Source organism: Podarcis liolepis, assembly GCF_965112155.1.
Source record: "Podarcis liolepis genome assembly, chromosome: 1".
Classification (NCBI taxonomy): domain Eukaryota; kingdom Metazoa; phylum Chordata; class Lepidosauria; order Squamata; family Lacertidae; genus Podarcis; species Podarcis liolepis.
The window spans coordinates 30,278,343-30,301,416 of record NC_139554.1 but is presented as its reverse complement, the minus strand read 5'-3'; the positions used below and the strand labels follow the sequence as shown (position 1 = coordinate 30,301,416).

Here is a 23,074-nt window from a genome sequence, read left to right as displayed (position 1 = left end):
ACACCCAGGTCACAAGTTAGATCCCTGTATGGGTGCATATTCCTGTACAGTATTGCAGTGAGTTGAATGAGATAATCCATGGGGTCCCTTCCGACTCTATGATTCTATCCTTTGGTATGAATGAGATTCTATTGCAAGGATCATGTTCCTTCGGGGGTAGTACCCCAACAGGGGTAATCTGTTAAGGGTTGCATGCTGGCAGTGGGTAGTGTAGAAGCCAGATCAAAAGTGAGCATAACTACCGTATTTTTCCATGTATAAGTAGGGTTTTTTTCCTTAAAAAATAATGTCAAAAATTAGGGGGCGTCTTATATTCTGGGCCATCTCCCCCCATTTTCTTAAATCTGAGTCCCCCAAAATAGGAGAAGTCTTATACATGGGGGCATCTTATAGACAGAAAAATACGGTATTCCCTTTCTCTCTTTTGTCACCTCTTTCTGTCAGCAGGCAGGCAGGCAGGCAGGCAGGCAGGCAGACAAGCAGGCATGCTCACACAAACACATCAAGTCAAACAGAAACACACATTCAGACAGCACTCTCATTCTTCTGTTAACCAGCAGTGGAGCAGGGGAATCTCTGCCCTTCACTGTACAGCAATGGGAGGGGAGAGGGAACTAGGCAGGAAGTTCTCTTGTCGCCTTTAAAAGGAATCTCTGCTCTCTCTGGGGTGCCACCATTGCAAGAAGGTCTTAGAAAACCGGAAGAATTCCTGTTTCCTGAGCTGTAAGACCTTCTTGCACTGGTGCCACCCCAGAGGAAGAAGAGGTCCTTTTTAAAGACAAGAAGAGCCACCCGATTTGGGGACTGAATGAGTTTTGGGTACCCTAAAACACCTGAAGCAACTAGCAAGGACTGTGTGGATGAGGAGTAAGCAGAAAATCATTTTGGTCTTTAAAAATGCTAAATGGGGTAGATATGGCACATGGATAAACAATCCCTGATTTACAATCTGGACTTCCAAAATGCCACACACAGAGCTATACAAGCCCTGGCAAACTGGGCTCAGGGGTGTAGGAAGGGGGGTGCTGGCCACCCCTGGTGCCATTGTGAGGGGGGTGACAAAATGCCAGCTGAACTTGACACTGCCTGTGTAGTGGAACCTCGTGGGGTTGAGTTGTATCGCGACGCCAACACGTCCCCTTCCCACCTCTGTGGCCGGGCGCATGCACAGTCAGCTAGACCCTGCTCTCCCTGCCCGTCCATGTCTTGCCCTCGCTCAGGCGCTGTGTGTGTGTCTGTGTGGCCGTGCACGCCGTGGTCAAAGCAGGGTCCTTCTGGGGCTGACGCAGACTCCCGAGAAGGGCGTGGAGGCGCCTGTTTTTGCCTTTCATTTAAGGGCCAAGGCACGCTGGTTTGGGGGTGAGGGAGGGAGGCGAGAAGGAGCTGTCTCTGATGAGGCAAGGCGGGATCAGGACCAGCAACATCATCGCCTGCGCGGCTTTCTTTAATGGGGGGTGGAGGGAGGAAGGGGGAGAAGGCAGGATCTACATCGTGATTGCCTGCACGGCTCTCTTTGACAGATTTCAATTTCAATGGGGGGGGGGTGACCAAAAAAAAATCCACACTGGGTACCACCTGACCTTGCTACGCCACTGTCTGGGCTTTAATGAGATTTACTCCCAAGTAAGTTTGTACAGCACATTTGCTCAGAAGTACGTCCCAGTGCATTCAGTGGGGGTTACCTGCAGGTAAGTGTGCTAAGAATCATAGCCTAAAGACATTTAGAACTGGGGCGTGCCTTATGCTGTTATGTTTCACTGCTGTTTCTTTGAAGAATTCGTCTGCAACAATGGTCGTTCCAACTGTGCTAGATGCTGTATGGTTTTTAAGTGTAAGTTTATTGCTTCTTTTATTTCTTATGTGTTGCATTTTATGGTATTCCAATTTGAATTCAAACTGTAATGCAATAAAATGCAATTTGTAACGCAAACAAAATGCAAACTTCAATTAAAAGTCAATCTGAATATTTAATGCGTTGTGTGTGCCGTCTCCTGGCTTCCACCACAAATCCACAGACATGACCGAATGGAGCTTATGGACCACTGGTGGTCCTCAGGCCACAGTTTGGGAACCTCTGGTCTAACATCTATACGGTTATGCTGCTGTCATTGAAAAGAGTTAATGTGGGGGACAGCTAGCATCTACTACACCTATTACGCCAAAGGAGGACTGCTGTCAAAACAGTAGGAATCCAAAAGGGGAAGAGCAGGGGTTTCTATGATTTCTATGCTTGTGGTTCAGCAGGAGAGGGGGAATCTGCTTGTGGAGCTTTTTCGTGGCCTCCTTTCCTGCCCCTCCTAAAAGAAATCCCTCTGCAACAAAAACATATATGTGCAGAATCTGCCTCCTCAGCCGCAATGGTGGCCGCACCTCAAAAGCTGGAGCCTCCTTCCTCTGAGCGGGAAATGACTGAAACATAAATAGCTTGGAAAGAGCCAGGAAGCGAAAGGCCTTTCTCCTTCACCCCCCCCCAGCCCCCACTCCTTGGCAATAGCCGTGTATAGTTACAGTTTAATCTTGGAAATGTCAGACAGCTGTTCCCGGTTGCTAGGAGACCAGCGCACATTATGCAGATGTCGAGGACCTCAAATGTCTGCCGGAAATTGCAGCCTGAGCAGTGTGAGGAGAGATGCACATTTCCCTGTCTGGGGAGCCCAGCAGGAGTCTCCCCCCCCCCCATACATGCACACACAAACATACAAATACCACCCCAACCTTGAAGAGTTTTGGACGGTGGGGGCGGCTACCCAGACAGTCGACTCAATACATTCTGGAAAATAAAACTGCACACAAAGGGATCTGGAGTAGAAGGTGTATCTCAGCTTAGTGCAGCAAGACAAGCAAATTGGGCCGAGGGGGTGTTGTTGTTTTACAGCACTGCTCTGTCGTAGAGCCAGCTGCTAAAAAAAGGTTGGAGGCCATTTTTGCAAGTGAAGATTAAACTGGCTGCATTTCCCATATCTATCATATGAAAGGAGCTCGTATGATCATCCAATTTAAGAACAGCTCGTTTCTAATTTCTATCTAGCATTATCAAACTTTGTTTTACTTAATGGGCCCAAGCAAGAGGACATTTAAAAAACGAATGAAGTGGCTGGGCCAATCCAAATCCTGGCGGGAAACCCATTTTCTGCCATGCATTAGCGGTACTGGCAAGTGGCAGTACTCAATGGCATTCTTGAAATGAAAAAAGCACACCCTGTACGCTAGGCTTGAATGGGGCTTTGCTACCCAATAATATGCTATAGGCAGCATCCCTGCAGTGTTTGTAGCGGAGAGGCTTCCAAGTGCCTATTGCTGTATGTCTCTGAGAATGCATTATTTGTAAGGCTCTAAAAAAGTACCCTTTGAGGGAAGGGTTCAACAGAGACATCTAAAGAGCAAGCAGAGGAATCCTATGCACCAGTTAGGCTGGTGGGTGAGGATAGAGGCTACATGTCATCTAGGCCTGTCCCTCTCCTCATCACAGGTCGCAGAGTCCTGCAGGAATAGCAGAGTAGCTGGGGAAAGAGAGGGGGGCTGCCCAGCTGCTCCCCACTGACCAAATAAGCAGTGCAGGGGAGGTGCTTAACCCTTCCCTCTCCACTGCAAACCTGATGACAATTGCCCCACATGCTTCTACTAAGTTTTTCAGGAGGAAACAGTTAAATCTCTCTGCCCTGCCCCTCACAATCACCCTGCAGTCATCAGATAATTGGCAAGAAGAATCAGAGATATGTGGAAGTGGTGAGGTGGCTGCAGAGTCCCACTGCTCAGCTGAGGTGTGATTGTGTGTGAGAGAGAGGGGGCAGGAAGGGCTGTCATCACTCACTTTTGGCTTTGTAAAATGACACACACACACCATCATCCCTGGAAATGCCCACTTGTCAGAAAACATGTGAGTGATGATACCCACATGCCACCCACATATGGAAGAAGCCAATGTAGTCCTGACAGAAACACCCCCCTGCAGCACAATATGCAAAACCACCGCACAGCACCCCAATCCATCAGCCAGCACAGCCAGTCCCGAGGCGCCTCTCCAGACTGGGATTCAAATCCCCTTATGCCGCTCGGAAGCACTGCTTTGAAATACAACCTACATAGGGAAGGAAGAAGAGCCCACATAACACAGCACACACACACACATCTCTGAGCAGGAGGTCTGCAGAGAAGAAGCACAGGCCTGGGGGTGGGTGGTGGATTCAAGACTCGCCCAGGGAGGGAAGGATGCTTTTGCCAAGCAGGGACAAGCCAGGGCATGTGACAAGGGCAGCCAGAGACTCACACGGCATTATCCGGTGGCTTACTGCATAGGCCTGGGGAGCAGGAGATGGGAGTTTGAGTCCCACCAGGAGGGAAGGAAGGAAATTTCAGGGACAAAAGCGAGAGAGCTCCTCCCTCATTTCTTAACCACTCAGCCACAGATGTGCCATGATAAGGAATTTCTTTCTCCCTTGCTCCCCGAGAACCAGTCACAGATGCCAGGAGCACAAAGGCTGCAGGGAGGGCCCCAGCGAGGTGGGTCAGCTCCCGGTTTACATGCTGCAAGTCCCAGATGTGAATCCATCGTGGGGGCCCATGTGCAGGCATGGATCTGTCTGGTAAGAGCAACACATAAAGTTTACCTAGCTGCCTTGGAGATCATGATAGAGTACCGTGTGTTGTGATTCTAGTCTTATTCACACCCCAGTACCCAGGAAGCTTTTGGGCTAATTATAGGCTAATTAGGGAGGAGAGTTTTCTGGCCCATCCCTGTCTGGTGGTCATAGCCTAACAGGACCAAAACAAAATGATGACTAAAGCAGACACCAGGGCAGCAGTATGTGTTTATAGAGGAACAGGTATGCCTCATGTAATTGGTAGGATTTGTCATACGTTGTTGCTATTTTCTCCAGTCCTGTTTCCACGTTTTTAACGGAACTGGGGTTAGTTTTTGAAATATGGCAACCCTAAAAGAAATGCCTTGGGCCCAAACTAAGGCCTTAATAACCGGCACTTTGAACCGTGCTGCAGAATGAACAGGGATCCAATGCAGATTGTAGAACAATAAACTACTATACATAATCTACACAGGGAGTTCTGGAAATGCAGGAGACGGGGCCAGGGAAGCTTCTGCATGCAAAGCAGAGGCTGTGCCACTAAACTATGGCTCTTCCCTCCAAATAGTAACATTCTGTCCCGGTGAGACACAGAAAGATTATATACAGACACTGCACCAATTTCACAGAGTCTTTTTTTAAAGACTGACTCTGCTGGCATGGGATCCCGGATCCAAGCTCTTAGGATCCCAGACGCCATAGAATGAACAGCTAAAAACAACACACACGCCCCCCCCGCCCCCCATCTGCTGAGCACTTTGTCAATATCATGCCAGGTTAACAGTAACTGAAGGAGTGGAATAGAGGCTGCTGAGGAGAATAAATTGAGCCAGGTAAACAGCACTGCGGTAGCGGCGGGGGCAGCAGCAGCAAAGGGGTTGCCATGGCGACGGAGCGAGTGAGCAGATTGATCGATATGCCTGCATCGCCTCATCTGGCTGCAAGCCACGTGCTGCTACGGAGGGAGCAGGAGGAGGGGGATTTATAGAGGGCGGAGGGGAGCCACAAGCAGCGGGGACGTGGCCTGAGATCCGATATGCCGCAGCGGCGGCAGCAGATCGATCGATACCGTGTTGGAGAGCAAGTAATTGCCTCCCCTCCCAACGTGCCCTGGCAAAGCTGAGAAAGAAACGTGTCCCTAACTCTCTGCCCAGAGATACCCTGCTCCAGTTTATCAGCGAGGTTTGGTGTTCTGGTGGATTTGTTTACTTGGAAATCTCTCTCTCTCTCTTTTTCTGTTTCTCCCCCATCAGCCCCCAGCCCTTGGCAGACGACGGAGTCGCTACCCTTGCCTTTCTTGATATCACTGTTGCTGTTGTTGTCAGCCTTCTAGTCCTCTTTATGCAGGGCTGTCACTGCTCAATACAGTGGTACCTCGGGTTACATACGCTTCAGGCTGCATACGCCTCAGGTTACAGACTCCGCTAACCCAGAAATATTACCTTGGGTTAAGAACTTTGCTTCAGGATGAGAACAGAAATCGCGCGGCGGCAGCGGGAGGCCCCATTAGCTAAAGTGGTGCTTCAGGTTAAAAACAGTTTCAGGTTAAGTACAGACCTCTGGAACGAATTAAGTACTTAACCCGAAGTACCACTGTACTGACAAAACATCCCCACCCTGGGGAAGAAAAAACAAAGCAAGCTTACAAGATGGGTGGAAAGCGCTCTACCAGATATGACCATCGCAAACAGCCCTTCTCAATGAATTTCACCCTGAGGTGCAGAGAGATGTCACCATGAAGCCGAAGCAATGTAGAAGACACACACACAATTTATTATTTTGTGTGTGTTTCATCATAAAGCATAGGGTGAATGGCTTCTGATGGATCGATGCTGAGGGTCTGATTTTGCCTTAACAGGCTCCTGCCAGGCCACCAGTGATGAGTGACTGGATGCTGAAACGAAAGAGAGAGGAGGGAGGGAGGAGAAGAGGAGCAGGTTGAGAGATTAGGTCACAAGCAGAGGAAGGCAACGCGCTCCAGGGATGGAGCCAGGCACTGCAGGGGACCATTTTGTAAATGGCAGCTGCCTGATATTGTTAGGGTTCTGCCTTCGTGCCAACAAGCTACTGCCTTTCCTCTCCTCCTTGATATATATCACAAACTGGGCTCGTTTTGCATTTGAGCCAGCAGCTCAAAGTCTAACCGTATTGAAGCAAAGAACATACAGTACATAGTAAATCAGGAAGGGAGGATTTTATGGAGTTTCCTTTGAGGCTGTGCCTAGTTCCTGGTCACTAAAATCAATGAGACTGGGAGGGAACTATGTTTAGGACAGATACATCTTTTCTCCCCTCTTCATTTTCTGCACCTGTACAGTGGGTGTAAAATATGCACTAGCTATCTAATGTCCATTCATTTTTAAAATGGTTCCCTCGTCGCTCTTCTGTGCAGCATTCGTACATGCACCTGACCGGCATGAGGCCAAGGGCTGATCGATGCACACAAGTCCGCCTTATCACTGGGTGACTGCAACATGCAGTTATTACTCGGGTGTGTGAATGAGCCAGATTTGGCACCATAGATAGAAATTCTGTATCTTTTCAGGGGAGTTAGTTCCTTTTCTTGCTGGCCAGTCATTGTATAGACATGGAGAAAATTCAAGATGGGGCCGTGCATGTGTGAACCAGCTCCCCAGCTGTGACATGAATGAAAATGCCATCAGGCCTTCTAGGGTGAGAACCATCTCTCTTCACCCTCAAATGGCAGCGTCAACAGGAGCATGGTTCTGTGTTCCAGTTAGTGCTGAGTACAGGGCAGCCATCTGCAGAGATCGCAAGCACATTTTGAGACCAAGGTCACAATCACTGGGTCAGGAGGTGCTGAACCAGAAGTGTACGGCACAGCATTGCGATAGAATAAAATTGAAAAGAGGCATAATACAGTGGTACCTTGGGTTACAAACTTAATTCGTTCCGGAGGTCCGCCCTTAACCCGAAACTGTTCTTAACCTGAGGCGCGCTTTCGTTAATGGGGCCTCCCACTGCCGCCAGTGCGTGATTTCCGTTCTCATCCTGAGGCAAAGTTCTGAACCCAAGGTACTACTTCGGGGTTAGCGGAGTTTGTAACCCGAAGTGTTTGTAACGTGAAGCATTTGTAACATGAGGTACAAATGTACTGCACAATGTTTGCAGGATGTTCCCTTATTTGGAGGACGCCATGCCTGTCCTATGAAATTTATGCTAGCAGGAACCAGTACAGGGATGACAGCCATCTGCGGGTTGTGCCTCTCAGGCTGCATAGACACTATACCTTTAAAGCACATTAAAAGCACATTTTAGCCTCAAAGAATTCTGGGTGTTGTAGTTTGTTAAAGGTTGCTGAGAAGTGTAATGCTGTATGGGGTAAACCACAGTGACCAGAATTCTCTCTCTCTGTGTGTGTGTGTGTGTGTGTGTGTGTGTGTGTGCTTGGAATGTGCTTTAAAAATATAGTGTGTAAACAGATTTAGGTGTGCTGAGTTAGCATGTCTTAATACCGCAAACGGCTCTGTCTGGAAGCAAAGCTTTCCTGGAGGAAGAATTAGGTCACTCCCACAACCAGAGTGAAATCTGGAACTTGAAAACTGGCTTGAGAACTATAAAACAGGTAAAATTTTATACTTTTAGTTAAACAATTGAAATTGGTCCAGTATAAGGCATCAGTTTATTTTGTACATCTGATTTGTCATAGCCAATATCACAGCATTGGAAGGTGTGAGACAGAATCTCTGCTAAGCTAGGAACAGTGCGAGTAGTCATCTTTTTCCAACAAAGAATTCTTCACTGTTTGTACAGTGTACATAGGATTTTGGGCAACCACTTGACCTAGGAGTGCCCTCATCCTGCAGGGCAGTACCACAGCTGGAGGAGAATAATTTGAATTGTAGGCTGTGATGCAGCAAAGAGGCATTACTGTATGATTAATGGATGCTATTAATTCAGGAGAGACACAGTTTTTACCGAGCAGTAAAAACTCAGGACAAATATCAGACAGCAGTCACTGTCTAGTGAACAAGCGAGCTTTGATACAGGTGAATTTTTATACTGTACTCAGTTGACTTTCCCAGAATGAAGGAAGGTTACTTGGGACACAGCTGGACACTTCCAAAGTAAGCGAGCTAACAACTTTTACAGAATAAACGATAATAGCGCTTGTTTGGCAATTAATAACACTCCAGCTTGCAAACCCATGCATTTAAAAGGAAGGAGCTGTCAGAGCAGTCACAAAGCAACATTAACCACCATGTGCATATGTAGAATTGGAGATCTCCAGGACTGGAATGGATCTGAATACATCTTGTCAAAGCCTGTGGACTGAGCCAGCATCAGTACCATAAGCAAGGCTACAGAGGCAGGGCAGAAACAGCAGGGAGTATTCTGGGCAATGTCTTTCCAAAGAACCCTTCAGGCATGTGGTTTTTTCTTTCCTGTCTGAGCAGTTCAGCAGGGGAGGGGAGGGGAGGGGAGGGGAAAGGAGCACTGTGCACTGTGCATCTGTGCTATGGGACAGCTGCAGATTTCTATGCTCAGGTGAAGAATTCAAAGTAATAGGGGAAGATAGGAGTACTGGATGCCCAGCCCTGGATGTTAAAAAATGGTTTCCAAATGGGAATGTTGCAAAGAGGTTCCTGGCTGATAGATGCAGCTGCTTTGGATCTCTGGAGCAAGCAGAGATTTTGCTCCTTCAGCCTAAAGGGCTTTGAATAAACAGATACTACAAAATGCAATTTAAGTAGGGCTGCCATACATCCAGATTTTCCTGAACATTACTGGCCCTAAGGAAGTCATTCTATCCTCCACCAGGGCCAGGGCCCTTTCAGTGATGGCTCTGACCTGGTGGAATGCTCTGTCCCATGAGGCTTGGGCCCTTCAGCATTTAACCTCCTTCCGCCAGGCCTGTAAGACAGAGCTATTCCGCCTGGCCTTTAATTTGAATCCAGCCTGATCTTTTATTTCCCTTCTCTTCCCTCCCCCTCCCCTTTTATGAAGATTGCCCTCTCTCAGACCCCACAGCTAATTCTCCCCTGGCCTCCTCGCTGGCCCAAGTAGGACTAATTCAGCCAGCTAGCCCTGGTGACTATCTAATGCTTATTGGATGAATTTCCCCCAAATTGATTTTTGAACTTTGAATTTTATTGTCATTCATGCTTTTATACTGTATTTTATGCTGCTTCTATGTTGTATTACAATTAAGTGTTTTAAATTTGTTGTTAGCCACCCTGAGCCGGGTTTTCTGAACTGGGGAGGGCGGGGTATAAATAAAAATTTATTATTATTTATTATTACTGGGATTTCAAAGGCAGAATTGATGTCCGGGGGGAATTTCCAAAAGGCAGTGCTGGATCTTAGGCAACTCAATTGAAAAATTGCATGGGGGGGGGGGAGGTTGGCGTTTTGTAAAAAATAGCTCAACAACTTTTGGGGTATCCTGGTTTTTACTTTAAGAAATATGGCAACCCTAATTTAAGCCTCCAATGCTCTCCCCTCCCCCTCCAAAATAAACTTCCCAATCTGGTGTCCTTCATACTGAAAGAGACTGATGGGAGTTTTTGATGGGAAAAACAAGCCCTCTGAAGGCAATCCTGTATAGGGATTTTTTTTAAAAAAAAGTTTACTGTTTTATAATGTTTTTATATATGTTGGAAGCTGCCCAGAGTGTCTGGGGCAATCCAGTAAGATGTGTGGGGTATAAATAGTAAATTATAAGTATGGTATGGGATGTTCCTATTTTCATCAGAGAAATGTTGGAGGGTATGCTTCATAAATCTAAAAGCACACTTCAAGAATCCTAGGCATGGTAGTTTGTTAAGGGTGCTGGAAACTGTGGCTCTCTGAGGAGTGAACTACGGTTTCCAATATTTTGGGGCAAAGGTAATGTGCTGTAAATGTGCAGTGTGTATGCAGCCTGAGACAGTGAAGCCGAAAGCACATCAGGGTTGGGAGAAGGTTTGTATAAAATGCTATATTGATTCTCCCCCCCCCCTTAACAAAGCTTAAAAAAGAGTGTTCAGAAAGGCCATCACTTTCTGATTCTGCCATCCATATAATTCACTCCATATTTATAAGGGAACAGGCACTGTGTGGTTGCTCTGTTCCTTGCTCGATGTTTCTTTCAGCCATCTTGAAACATCTTTGCCTACTTACCACCAGCACAGAGCTGCAAACACCCCAAGCCTACTTCAAAAAGCAGCAAGGGACAGAAATCATCCAGGCTTAATGGTGCAATGCCCCAACAAAAGGCCGTCCTTTGGGACAACAACAAGCACGTGGTATGCATCTTCTTCGCGACGCAGCAGAAGCAGCCTCAGGGGTGAAATAACCAGCTGCTGATGTCACTATTAGAAACACAGACAGCACTGATTTCAATACAACAGATGCACTCCCCACCTGGCACCTGGCTAGATATTATACAACCCACATCGCACTCACTGCTGCAGCCTCAGCTACTACAGTAACCTCCAAGAAACATTGTTTGTATCTCGAGAGAGAGGTTTGCATCCTTCTCTTATTACAGCGATCTAAATTGGGGGGGGGGGGTTTCCCAAACTGGTTTGTGGACCACTGGTGGTCAGCAAGGTCCATTAAGGTAGCCGGTGGCCTGTCTGCAACAACACAAAACCATACAGCATCTGGCACAGCGCAGTGCGATTGCTACAAAGGCAGAGAATTCATTTAAGTGGCTGCTGAGACCCTTGGCAATTTTCAAGTGGTTTGTGGTGGGAGAGGGAGTTTGGGAGCCACTGATCTAAATTGTTCTGCCAATGGGGCTCTGCATCCCTTGATTGCCTTTTCTTACAAGAATGCAAGGGCAGCCCTGTTGAATCAAAGCAAAGGACAATCTAGATTGTAAGGCCCTTGGGAAACAGACTCCATTCTTTGTAAAGCCCAATATATATGGGTGGCGGTATATAATGAATAGTAATGTTCTGTGGCTTGTTATTTGTTCCGATTCAGCAGTGAACAGCGGGTTTTGTGGTGGGGCGAAAAATCCAGCCTTTTGGACCCATGACTTCTTGTCATGGGACAAACAAATGTGTAGATGAGGCCACAGTTGTACATAGTTTGATGAGGCTTCTTCCCCCCTTGTGCTGATAGGTGCTCTGGAGAATTTAGAGCTTTTTTTCTGGCAGTTCAACCACACATCTAGGATTTATGCAGCAATTGTGACCAGCTCCATAGGGAAATGTTCCGAGGGGACTGCACCATTTCCTGGGTCTCTGATTTCTTTTGGGCCTTATTCATGGATACAGCTGAAGAAAAGCTAAATAAATCAGAAAAGTAGCCACGTAGCATGTACACATGGAGAGAATCACTATTATTATTAAATGTCTCTCCTTAGCAGTAAAGGAGTTTCCACTCAAAGCAGAAGAATTACAGAGTCTGTGCTGCATCTTCCAACAGTTGATAAGGCAGCTCTCTTCTCTCCTGTGCAGGAAGACCTGTAGGCCCTGGATGCTTGTGAAGCTTTCGCATTTTCCCATGGGAGAGGCATAGAATCACAGAATTATAGAGTTGGAAGGGACCAGGGGATCATTTAGTCCAACCCCCTGCAATGCAGGACTATGCAGCTGTCCCATGCGGGAATCGAACTGGCAACCTTGGCACTATCAGCACCACACTCTGAACCACTGAGCTATCCATGCAAGTTCCCCTTTAACAAAAAAGCAGTAGGAAGTAGAAGGGTAAGCATTCTTGCAACATTCATTCTTCACCACTTCTCCAAGCAATTGAAACAATCAGAAAGGGGATTGCCAGGTCATTGACGGCTAGCCAGGTTGACTATGCTGTGCTTCCATTGTCATAGGCATGGATATTCAGAAGTGTCCATTGCTGGAAGCATCCTGGGGGAGATTGCTCTTGCGCTTGTCTCCTGCTTGCCAGTTTCCTACAGGAATCTGTTTGGCTTCCGTGAGAACAGGATGCTGGAACAAATGGGCTATCGGGCTGATGCAGCAGGCTTGTCTCATGTCCTTAAGGTCAGTGATGGAGAAAGGAGTATTGACAGGGAAGTCAAGGAGCGCAAGGACAGTGCCAGACAGAACCTTCCCCTCAGCTCCTACAGCACTAAGCAGAAAGTAGAGAGGGAAGGGACCTCTAGGAAAGGCTACAAAAAGGTGTAGCACCACACTTGTTGATGTGGGCTGTGCCATCTTACCCAATTCCGCAACGCTCTGTTTAAACTAACAGCAATTACCAAGGGGAATTGTGCCTTGTGGCTGTCAGGCTACCTCTTGTGTTTTAATCTTTAATATAACCAAGCGCATGCTTTCGAACCTCGATGTAGAATGTCTCGACAGCCCCTGACTGCCTCTGCTTGGTCCCATGCTGTGCTTCTCAGATTGTCGATCCATAATGTTCAAAAATGTAGGTCTGCAAGTACTGGGCCCTGTTCCCGCTTTGGACTTGAAGGATGCACAAACAGGGAATGAAGGTCTCTAGGAAAGAAGTAATCAATGAAAAAAAGAAAGCAGAGCACAGTTGCCAGGTTGAACTGGGGCCGGGAAAGGCAAGCAAGAGAAGGCCAGGATCAGTGCAGAAGAGTCACGTCCAATAACACTGCAGCATGGATGGGTTTAAAGCCGTTCTGCCGTTTCCATAGAAACAGCATGTGTAAGAGCTGACTTTGAGAGGCTTCAGAAGGTGAAAAGCAAGGAGAGGCATACTCGCCTCATGGGGGCTTTGAATTACAGATAACTATGCCGTCCCCAGTTTAGACGTTCTCCCTGAACTGAAGCCAGGAGAGACCCCTGCCAGGACATCCTACATTTCCCTCAACATGGAAGACGGTCCCAAAGAGAAATGGTTCTCGTCTTTCGCCTCACATTGCGTGTCTTGGGTTTCCCATCTCGTTAAATGGAGAAAGCACTAGAAGAACACAGCCTTCTGTGGATGAGGGGAGGAAGTGGAGTCTGTTGAAAACCGCTTTCAGACTGTGACAGTAGAAAGCATTTTCCCCCTTGCCTTCAGTATTTGTTCTTTCTGTATCCCTTCTTCCCAGGCTCTGCCTCATTTTGTTTTCCGGTAAATCATTTCCCCCACCTGCAGTCAGAAGTTCAATCAATCTTCTGCAGTACAATTTTATTATTTTGCAGACCTTGATGCTTGATCCAAAACCATGCTCCCTAATTGGAGAATGGCTGCATGCACACCACACATTTAAAGCGCATTGCTTCCTCCAAAGAATCGTGGAGCTATTGTTTAGGCCTTAGAGAATAATAATTCCTAGCACCCTTAAGAAATCACAGGGCCTAGGATTCTTCAGGATGCTCTAAATCAGGGGTCAGCAACCTTTTTCAGCCATGGGCCGGTCCACCGTCCCTCAGACCATGTGGTGGGCCAGACTATATTTTGGAGGAGAAGAGAAAAAACGAATTCCTATGCCCCACAAATAACCCAGAGATGCATTTTAAATAGAAGGACACATTCTACTCTTGTAAAAACATGCTGATTCCTGGACCATCCGTGGGCCGGATTGAGAAGGCGAATGGGCCACATCTGGCCCCTGGGCCTTAGGTTGCCTACCCCTGCTCTAAATATACACAGCCTCAGTGTGATGAAGCACTTAATGTGCCAGACAAGCCCTGGGGAGACCTCAGTTCAAATCTACATTCAGCCATGAAGCTTACCAGCTGAACTTAGACCTGTTGTGGTCTCAGGCTCACCTTCCTCACATGGTTGTTGTATAGTGTGTTGCCTTGAACCCTAACAGAAGGAAAACAGGATGTAAATAAGTTATCTCAGGTGTAATAATAAATAATCTCAGGTGTCATGGACTCACTAGCAGGGCTTCCCCCCCCCCCAGCCAGAACTTGACGGAACTCAGTTCCGGCACCTCTCAGGTGGGCGCCATTGCTGTTCTAAGAGAATGACGTTCATGGTGAGTTCCGGCACCTCTTTTTATAGAAAAATAGCACTGCCTACCTATGGTTTTTGAAGGTGCTTCATGCATTTGGCAATGGTGAATCTAACCTTCATCTAGAGAGTATGCGCTCAACTGAAATGGTGCCAGAGACACACAACCATTCATAGCTACTTCATGAGTGTACCTACATGGTTTCATACATTTGTTGCATTCACAGTTGCATGTTTCAGTGGACACCTGAACATCTAATATGTATATCTATATCTATCTATAATCTATATCTATCTATCTATCTATATGAAAAAGTGATGTTTGAAGCAGCCCTCAGTGGTGGAGAAAGAGCACTCTGCCCATACTCAGAGGCAATTTTCTCCATGCAAGTCACAAATGCAGAGAAAGGATTAAAAAAGAGTTCCACATAACGCATGGAAGCAAAGGTCAGCAGCCTAATAGCATCTTTTGAAACTGGTTCCTGAAGTGATGGTTTGCAGTCTAGAGACATTCTCTTATCTGGAACGCTGCTCAACCCTTTCTCAGAAATTAGTAATTCGTGAACATGCCCCAGGTCAGTGGAACTGTTGGAGCAGAGGAAGGTCTGAGATTGCTGACTGATTCCACAGATTAAAGTTGTGTTTTATGCCTGTCCTCAATCTGCGATTTATATTTATAGACCCAAATCATTCCAATTCCAGGGCCTCTGATGAGCCCTGGTTTAGATTAAGCAGTGAAGCATCTTCTTCTGTTTTCCTAACTATAAACAGGGCTTGATGGAAGATAAGCCATTTTCTCCTGGTGTGAGTATAAAAAGAAGTTCCGTAAACCTGCATTATCTGTGTAAAATGAGGCTAGGTCTTTCTGAAAAAGCTGCTAGTGGAGGACTGAAATTGGCCTCTGTGGCCTCTTCCGGACATCTAGTCAAGCATCCTCTTCTCTCAGTGGCCAACTAGAAGCCTGAGGGAAGCCTGCAAAGAAGGACTTGAAGGCAAGAGTCCTTTCCCCTCCTGAGGTTTTTAGCAACTCGTATTCAGAAGCATTACTGTCTCCCACCAGGGGTGCCAATTTGAATGAAATATTAGCGGCAGCAGGTAAGCCCTGCATAATCAATCACATGACGCAGCACACACACATCCTTTGAATGGCAATGACCATCAACTTTGGGGGTCCAGGCCCCCTCAAATATTTTATTGGGAGGGCCAAATGGACCTTGGCCCCTCGGAGTTGGCTCCTGTGCCTCTGACTGTTAGCTATGGGGTGTATTCATATTAGAGCAGTCAAGTACAACATTTTCCTTTTGCCTCGAATGGACACATGGGAATGTGGCTCCAGACAGGGAGGACTTCCTGTCATACCTGCTCTGGAGATTCTTCCCCCTGCGTGGGATCAGATAGATGGGCCTGACCCTAGCTGACCAGATAAAAAAGCTGGCCATGCAAGTATCTCTCTCTTGGTCTCTTGACTCCCTTACTTTTGGACTCTCCTGGCTCTTAGCCAGCATAGGGTGGAGCCCACAAGCAGAGTGTGAGATGTAGCTCAGACTTCTTTTCACTGTAGCTACAAGATAAAGCCTGCCTTCAGATTACTACTGTGAACTGAGTATGAATAAAACTTAATTCTTACTTTTAAAGAAGACCATGTGGCGTTGTTATTATTTTAAGAGGGAAATAAAGGGGAAACTTACGGTACCAGGAACAATCCAGACTGGATTGCTTCATAAAAGGATTTGAGCGAATCATCAACTTGCTTCCAATAAGTTGCAAAGGGAATGTGCTCTGCTGTTTACTCACTCGCATGAGTGAGGAAGGATAATATCAAAACAATACATCCTCTCCTACCTTCCTTGACGTTCCCACATTAGCTGCCCCTAGCACTTACCACTTTCTTAGCCCACATTTATATTGCACCAAGAGACCTTTGGAATGGTACTTTTCCATTTGCATGAAAATACATGCGCATTAAAAAGTAAGAAGGAATGTAAGAGAAAGCTTGAGAAGGAAACATACAAGCCATGCAATTTTTATCTTCAGGAACGTGGAAATGCATTAGACATCTGAGCTCAGCAAATCAAGGAAGCCCCATCCATATTTCATCTTTATATTCTGAACTGAAACTGCAGCAGACAAAAAAAAGAGAGAGAGTCTGGAAAGATCGACAGTTAATTGGAAATGTTACATCTGCTTATATGCAGAAGGCATAAATATTTATACCCTGAAGGCTGGTTTTGGGGTTTGCTCCTAGGTAGTAAAGAGAGAATTATATCTTGAAGAAAGAGTCCCCTTTCCCCCTTTCCCTCCCCACCCCTTTAGTAAATGTGAGTAGTTTTTTTTTATTCCCTTAAATGGGAGCACTCTGCTCTGTGTCTTCCTTTTATTTATTCATTCCCGCTGACTTCAGTACGGAACTGCATAGACTGTATAGGTACCACAAAGACCAAATGCATTGGCTTCTCATTATGGAGTGAGAATGAGGGGAACAAGCCTGAAAGGAGCAAGTCGCAAGCATTTGTGGGGGTGGGAATGGCTCAGAAATGCCTGCTGTTGTGCAAACTTTTTAAAAAGTCCATTTCCAGTCAGAATACAGGATGATCAGTGAAGATGTCAATGGGCAATCTCAATGTTAAATGCAGCTTAGGAAAAACACTGGTAAACAAACAAGCAAAAATCCCCTGACATCTATGGCTGCTCCAAAAGGGCCTGTTTATCGAGCATTCATCCTGATTTGTTTGAAGAGAGATTAGACTACGGTGGCTACTTAATGTGCATTCATCCTGATTCGTTCGTGGGGAGATTTTCGACTACGGTGCATCAAAGCAAGTGTCACCCCACATTTTGCAGCGCATTTTCCCTTCACTTTCCATATGGAAAAAATAAATCTGATCTTATTGGGAAGAGGGGTTTGTTTCAAATTAGCTCTCCTTCTGCAACCTGAACTTGCTGGCTTGTAATTAAATTCCATCTTAAAAATAGGAACAATTGGTGTTTGGCTTTGCAAAGATGCAAAGGAAGTTAGCTCAGTTGGTTGGAGCATGATGCTGATAATGCCCAGGTTGCAGGTTCAGCTTCATATTCCTCCATTGAAGGAATGATCCTCAGGGTCCTTTCCAACTCTATGATTCTATAGGAAATTTCTTCAGCCTTTTGGGATATTTGATCACAGGTAGATATTTTTGAGAAAATATTAATGTGTGGTGAAATAGGCGAGAGTGTTCTTGGGTGTATTCTGCCTAGTTGCTTGATGTGTGGCTACCACCCTGTCGGCTACGATTTCCATATCTTCAAACAGCCAGGAGAGAAATGCATATCTTCTGGGAGAACTTCCATAATCTATTAAAAACATACAGAGAAGAACAACATGGCACCTGCCCCCTCATTAAAAACAGTCAGTTCCCCAAATCCTGTTGGAACAAGAAGGTCTTCCTTCACCTGCCAGCAGAAGGACAACAAGGAAGGAGTCACTCCAACTTCTCTAGGGATGGGGTTCCAAAGTCTGAGAGCAGCCCTCAAAAAAGGCCTTCTCCCGTGTCCCCACCAATTTTGACAGATTGTGATTGCTCTTCTACATGAAATGTTTTCTCTCTTTGCTAATGCCGTTGTTCTCTACCTTTGTACTTTTATACATCAAAAATAATAAATATATAATTTAAGGAAGAAGAAGGAGAAAGGAGATGGGTTTCACTCCCTTTACCAGTATGTCCCTGTTTGTGGCTCCCACGGCCATGCGCTTTGTATGTGGACAGGGCAGGGCCACCCTGTTTCACCTCGTTTGGCTCCTGGCCCATTGCAAAGCCAGTGACTGGATAAGCCCACAAGTGAGCAAGGGGGAGACTGACGGTCCCAGCAAAAGCCCTGCCAAGAGGCCCAAGTTGTGGCAGGTGCCCAGAGGCCACTGTGGACAGCTTGGCCACACACACACACACACACACACACACACAAATCCCGATCTGGATCTGACTGACACACCTCTGAGGAGGTAGGATTGGCTTTTCGGAGGGGTAAGCAGCGGGAAATTACTTTCCAAGCATTCATAGTAATTTATGAAGGAAATTTCATTATGCTGTATAAGCAGTGCTGTGTGTTGGCTCTTCCCCACCCCCTCCTTCTGTTTCCTCCCCCTTTTCCCAATGCCCCAGGAATTGTGAACAAGATTTTATTTTTATTTTTGTCATAACAGATTTTCCTATGGGATTATTTCTTTGGCTCTCACTTTTCTTTCCGTTTCCACAGCAACTGCAGCTGGCTCATATGTGTAGTTGCCATGGCAACTCTGTAGTGTTGGAGATTTAGGAGGGTATGGTGTGTGTGTGTGTGTGTTTTAAAGGATGCAATGAAGTAAAAATTAGATTAGTATTCCATATGCTTCATGTGGAGCAAAACCTGTCTTGACTGTTGAAAACAACCAGATCCTTTCCCCCATTTCTCTCTTGCTTTTATCTCCCCAGCTAAAACCAGACAATGGCTTCCTACAAAGAGATGAGCACAGGCAGAGGAACTGGATGTTGGCATTTTACCAAGCCTGCCAACTGCAAAGCACTTTTCAAAGCGCATTGGGGGAAGGCGCCAACCTTTTTGAAATGACAGGCACATGTTAGTCTGCAAGGTACTGGCTTCCTTAAGTTTATGGCTCCCTCTCCGATGAATAGGTAGAGGTGATTAAGCTCTTTGGATATTTTAATGACAGCTGAAGTGGAGCACAGTCTGCTTTCTGCACCCCTCACCCCTGCTTTGCAGTTTCCCTGTGGTGGACAGATCTCTATAGGTCCGGATATCTCATCTTAAGCACGAGAGCAAGTATTTCTTAGCACACATGGATTTGTGCCATGTGTGCATTCAAGGTTGTGGACTCTCCTTCCTTGGAGGTTTTTAAGCAGAGGTTGGGTGGCCACCTGTCATGGATGCTTTAGCTGAGATTCCTGCATTGCAGGGGGCTGGACTAGATGACCGTTTGGGTCCCTTCCAACTCTACACTTCTGTGATTCTAAGATCTTAGTACACGTTCCTTCAAAAAGCGTCACCCAAAGAACTGCTCAAACGTCACTTCCCAAGGGGAACTTGATGGCACAGCCAATGCAGCACTGCTGAACTCACCTCCTAGCAGCTGGTGGGAGGTGACCTCAGCCCTGCCTTCTGCAGGGATCAATTTAGCAATCACGTTCCCCATGGGACATTGGCTGTGCAGCCAATCCAGCGACATCTCTACCTGCACCACACCTGACAGCACAAATGGGTGTAGTTTTTTGAGGGAACTGCCACACAGACCAAATAGGATCTGTGGTGACCCAGATTTGGCCCAGACTGGAGGTTTCCCACCCCTGATTTAAGATAATGATTTGCCACTGGACTGGACTAGACACTCCCAGTCTGTGATGAAGAAGAGAAGAAGAAGAGTTTGGATTTGATATCCCACCTTTCACTCCCATTAAGGAGTCTCAAAGCGGCTAACATTCTCCTTTCCCTTCCTCCCCCACAACAAACACTCTGTGAGGTGAGTGGGGCTGAGAGACGTCAAAGAAGTGTGACTGGCCCAAGGTCACCCAGCAGCTGTATGTGGAGGAGCGGAGACGCGAACCCGGTTCCCCAGATTACGAGACTACCGCTCTTAACCACTACACCACACTGGCTCTCTGATGGGCTGAATCTGGTATATCTCCCCAGCTTCCGCCACATATGACTGCTGCCCCCCAGTGCCTGCAAATTCATCCACCAGTGGCTGCTTGGGGTGTGGCTCTTAATCCCCATCTCCTGCTCTTCATCCCACCTGTAACTGGGACAGGATTTCCCCATCGGAGAAGATGGGCAAAGCACTCCCTGCCCCCATGCCATGCTCCACTGCAAGGGCTTTATGTTGTGTCCTGTGGGTGCTTCACCTAGAATTATCATAGAACTGTAGCACTGGAAGGGGCCCAGAGTGTCATTCAAGTCCAACCTCCTGCAATGCAGGAATCTCAGCATACGGTCTCCCATCCACTTTGAAACCATACCAGACCCTGCTTAGCTTTGCAAACGTGCTCACAGTTCTACTGCTACACCACCAGGGTGGCATCAAACAAAGTCACCCCAGATGGGATGCAAACCCACAATCCCTGTTTTAGGAGGCCAGTGCCTTATCCATTTTGTATAAATCTGGTGGGATAAGCAAATGGCGTTCAACTGGAAAGAGCAGTGCTGAGGACCAGCTGCCCATCTCATCTTATATGGGCCTCCTACCAGCCCATTCTGGCAGAGACCTTCACTAGCAAACCGGGGGGGGGGTAAACTAAACCATGCCAAGAGGAGTATGTAAAGCATCTCTGTTGGCAGCAGCTGGCAGGGAAATGTGGGGCAACAGAGAAATCAAGTGATTGGCATAGAGAACATACTAAACTCAGCTTATTCTGGATTGGCGTGGCTTTGAATGATCCCTTCCAGAGAAGGGCCTGCATGGTGCACTGGGGGAAAACTGCATGAAAAGCTTTCCTTCTTCCTCAACTACTTTGCAAATTCTTTGTGCATTAATTCCCAGGTAGTGCACATCGATTCGCTGTCTGCAGTGCGCCTCCATTCTCTCTTCCTTGCATGTCAGATGCCAGCAAATTATTACTTCCGTCAGTAATGTGCCTCTTAACTCATGCGTCCTCCACTTCCCTATATAGATTCCCATTGATCAATATCCTCTCATGAGCTCTCCTCCCAATTTTTCTCATAGCATCGGTTAGGGAACTTTTTTCAGACCAAGGGCAGCTGTCTATTTAAATTGACTTTCTTATTGGATTTTGAAAATTTTAAGAAATTAAACTTCAACACAAATTTCCCTTAACATTTCGACTTCCCACCCTTACCTTCGTGATGTTTCTAGTCCAGGCAGAGGCAAACTCGGCCCTCAAGCTGTTTTGGGACTACAACCCCCATCATCCCTGACCACTGGTCCTGTCAGCTAGGGATCATGGGAGTTGTAGCCCCAAAACATCTGGAGGGCTGAGTTTGCCTATGCCTGTTCTAGTCCCACCCTTTTTCTGCTGCATTATATGGCATATTGTTTATCTAATACATATTTCCTCTGCTATCATCTCCCTTCTGCTGCCCGTATTTCGAATCCTGACCACGACTTCACTTGACTATACCACTTTCTGAAGTAATCCCACTATTCAGGGCCGGCTCCCCAAGGGCATTTTCCACCAGTGGGCAGGGCTAGAGGCAAAGTGGGTGGAGCAACAAATGTAAATCCCTCTGTCCTCCATCCACATAGGGTAGAAGCATTATCAAGAGTTTGACACATTCCAGACAGGCAAAAACACCCGAGATATGAAGCAGGGTAGTACAAGCTATGGTTTGGGGAGAGGGTGTGTGTCCTGCAGCTAGTTCCAAGGGCCAGATAGGGAGGCCTGGACAGCCACATTTGACCCTGCAAGCCCTGAGGTTACCCACCCCTGGGTTGCCAGCTTTCTACTGCTCCGGCTCCTGTGCTTTTAACAGTAACGAGACATGCAATAATTTAGCAGGCAAAGCTTTCCCTGTTGTGTTATCTCTCCACCAGAAAACGAATCCGCTTAATTTACTTAAAGCAGAGGAATAGCACCAGCAAAGCGAAGTTGGCAGCCCTGACAATATGAATCCTCCAAAAGAAGCTTGCCTCCGTGGTACTCATGCTCAGACATGGCCACTTTTGATCCCTGCTGAGTTTGAGTCTATGAAGAGGAGACAACAAGCCTACAGGTCTACAGCTGCAAAGGTAGGCACCAAGGTAAGCGGAGGACTGCAGCCATTTCAGGCATCCATCTTGCAGCGAACAACACAGGCCTTATCCTGGTCCCGCCCTCCTGCTATGTGAGAGGGATGAACGCTGTGGTTCTGGGCACAGCAGTTAAAGAGATAACAGCTGTAGCACGTTGCCCAGGAAGGCAGTTTACCTGGAGTTTTATCCCACTGATCATCACTGCATCTATAGTTCCCATTTTCACTGAATCTATAGCATCCAATTTATGTGGGGTTTTTTTTTAATATAATAATAAAAAATAGACTTGTAATGTTTTTAAAATCCCCATTTCTTTTCTCCATCCCTGTTTATGGATTGTGGAGGGTAAAGCAAATGGAAAGGAACGAGACAGTTGTTTTCTGCCAGTGTTTGACACCTTTATTAGCTAGGTTATGGCATGCTTCTCATAGACAGAAGATTTACACGATGGAATGCAGCCATTGTGCCTTCCCCGTCCATGCAGCAACCGACAAGTATATTTCTGTCTCCGCCGCGTCTGCTGCAGTGTCACTGGCTCCCCCCCCCTTTCTTCTCCTATGTACTGCCTGTATTTAAAAGTGCATTTGTGTGATATGTCTCTACAATAAACTGCAGTTTTTACAGTCTGACCTTTCCTATCAGATTGGGTTCAATAGATGAACCAAATGGAGAGAATTATTTGGATGCAGGCAGTCTGGTTTATTGAGGGGGGTGGTTTCAGCAGTGAGCTCTGGTTTTTATAGGTTTGCTCCTAGACCTGATCACCATTTATTTCAGCAAAGAACTTGGAGGACTAGACAGAGTATTCTTTGGGGAGGGAAACCAACCAACCAGCAGCTGCTTTTCTTCTTCTCATACTTTATCCTCTTCAAAACTTTATATCCACTGTCAATCCACCTCTCTTTGGCCCATTTATGGTTTATTCCCATTTCCTTCTTTGAAAATACTG

At 46.6% G+C, this 23,074-nt stretch overlaps 1 long non-coding RNA gene across 3 annotated transcripts in view; it reads right to left on the bottom strand.

Annotated features, from left to right (window-relative positions):
• LOC310707234 overlaps positions 1-23,074 on the bottom strand; it is a 100,207-nt gene that overhangs the window by 6,928 nt on the left and 70,205 nt on the right. For 2 of the 3 annotated variants that reach the window (XR_014526398.1, XR_014526399.1), the window contains one exon: positions 6,247-6,474. The exons of the other annotated variant lie outside the window; for it this stretch is intronic. This is a non-coding gene — a long non-coding RNA (uncharacterized lncRNA). Of the gene's footprint in view, positions 1-6,246; positions 6,475-23,074 lie in introns of those variants that run through there. 3 annotated transcript variants of the gene reach the window in all.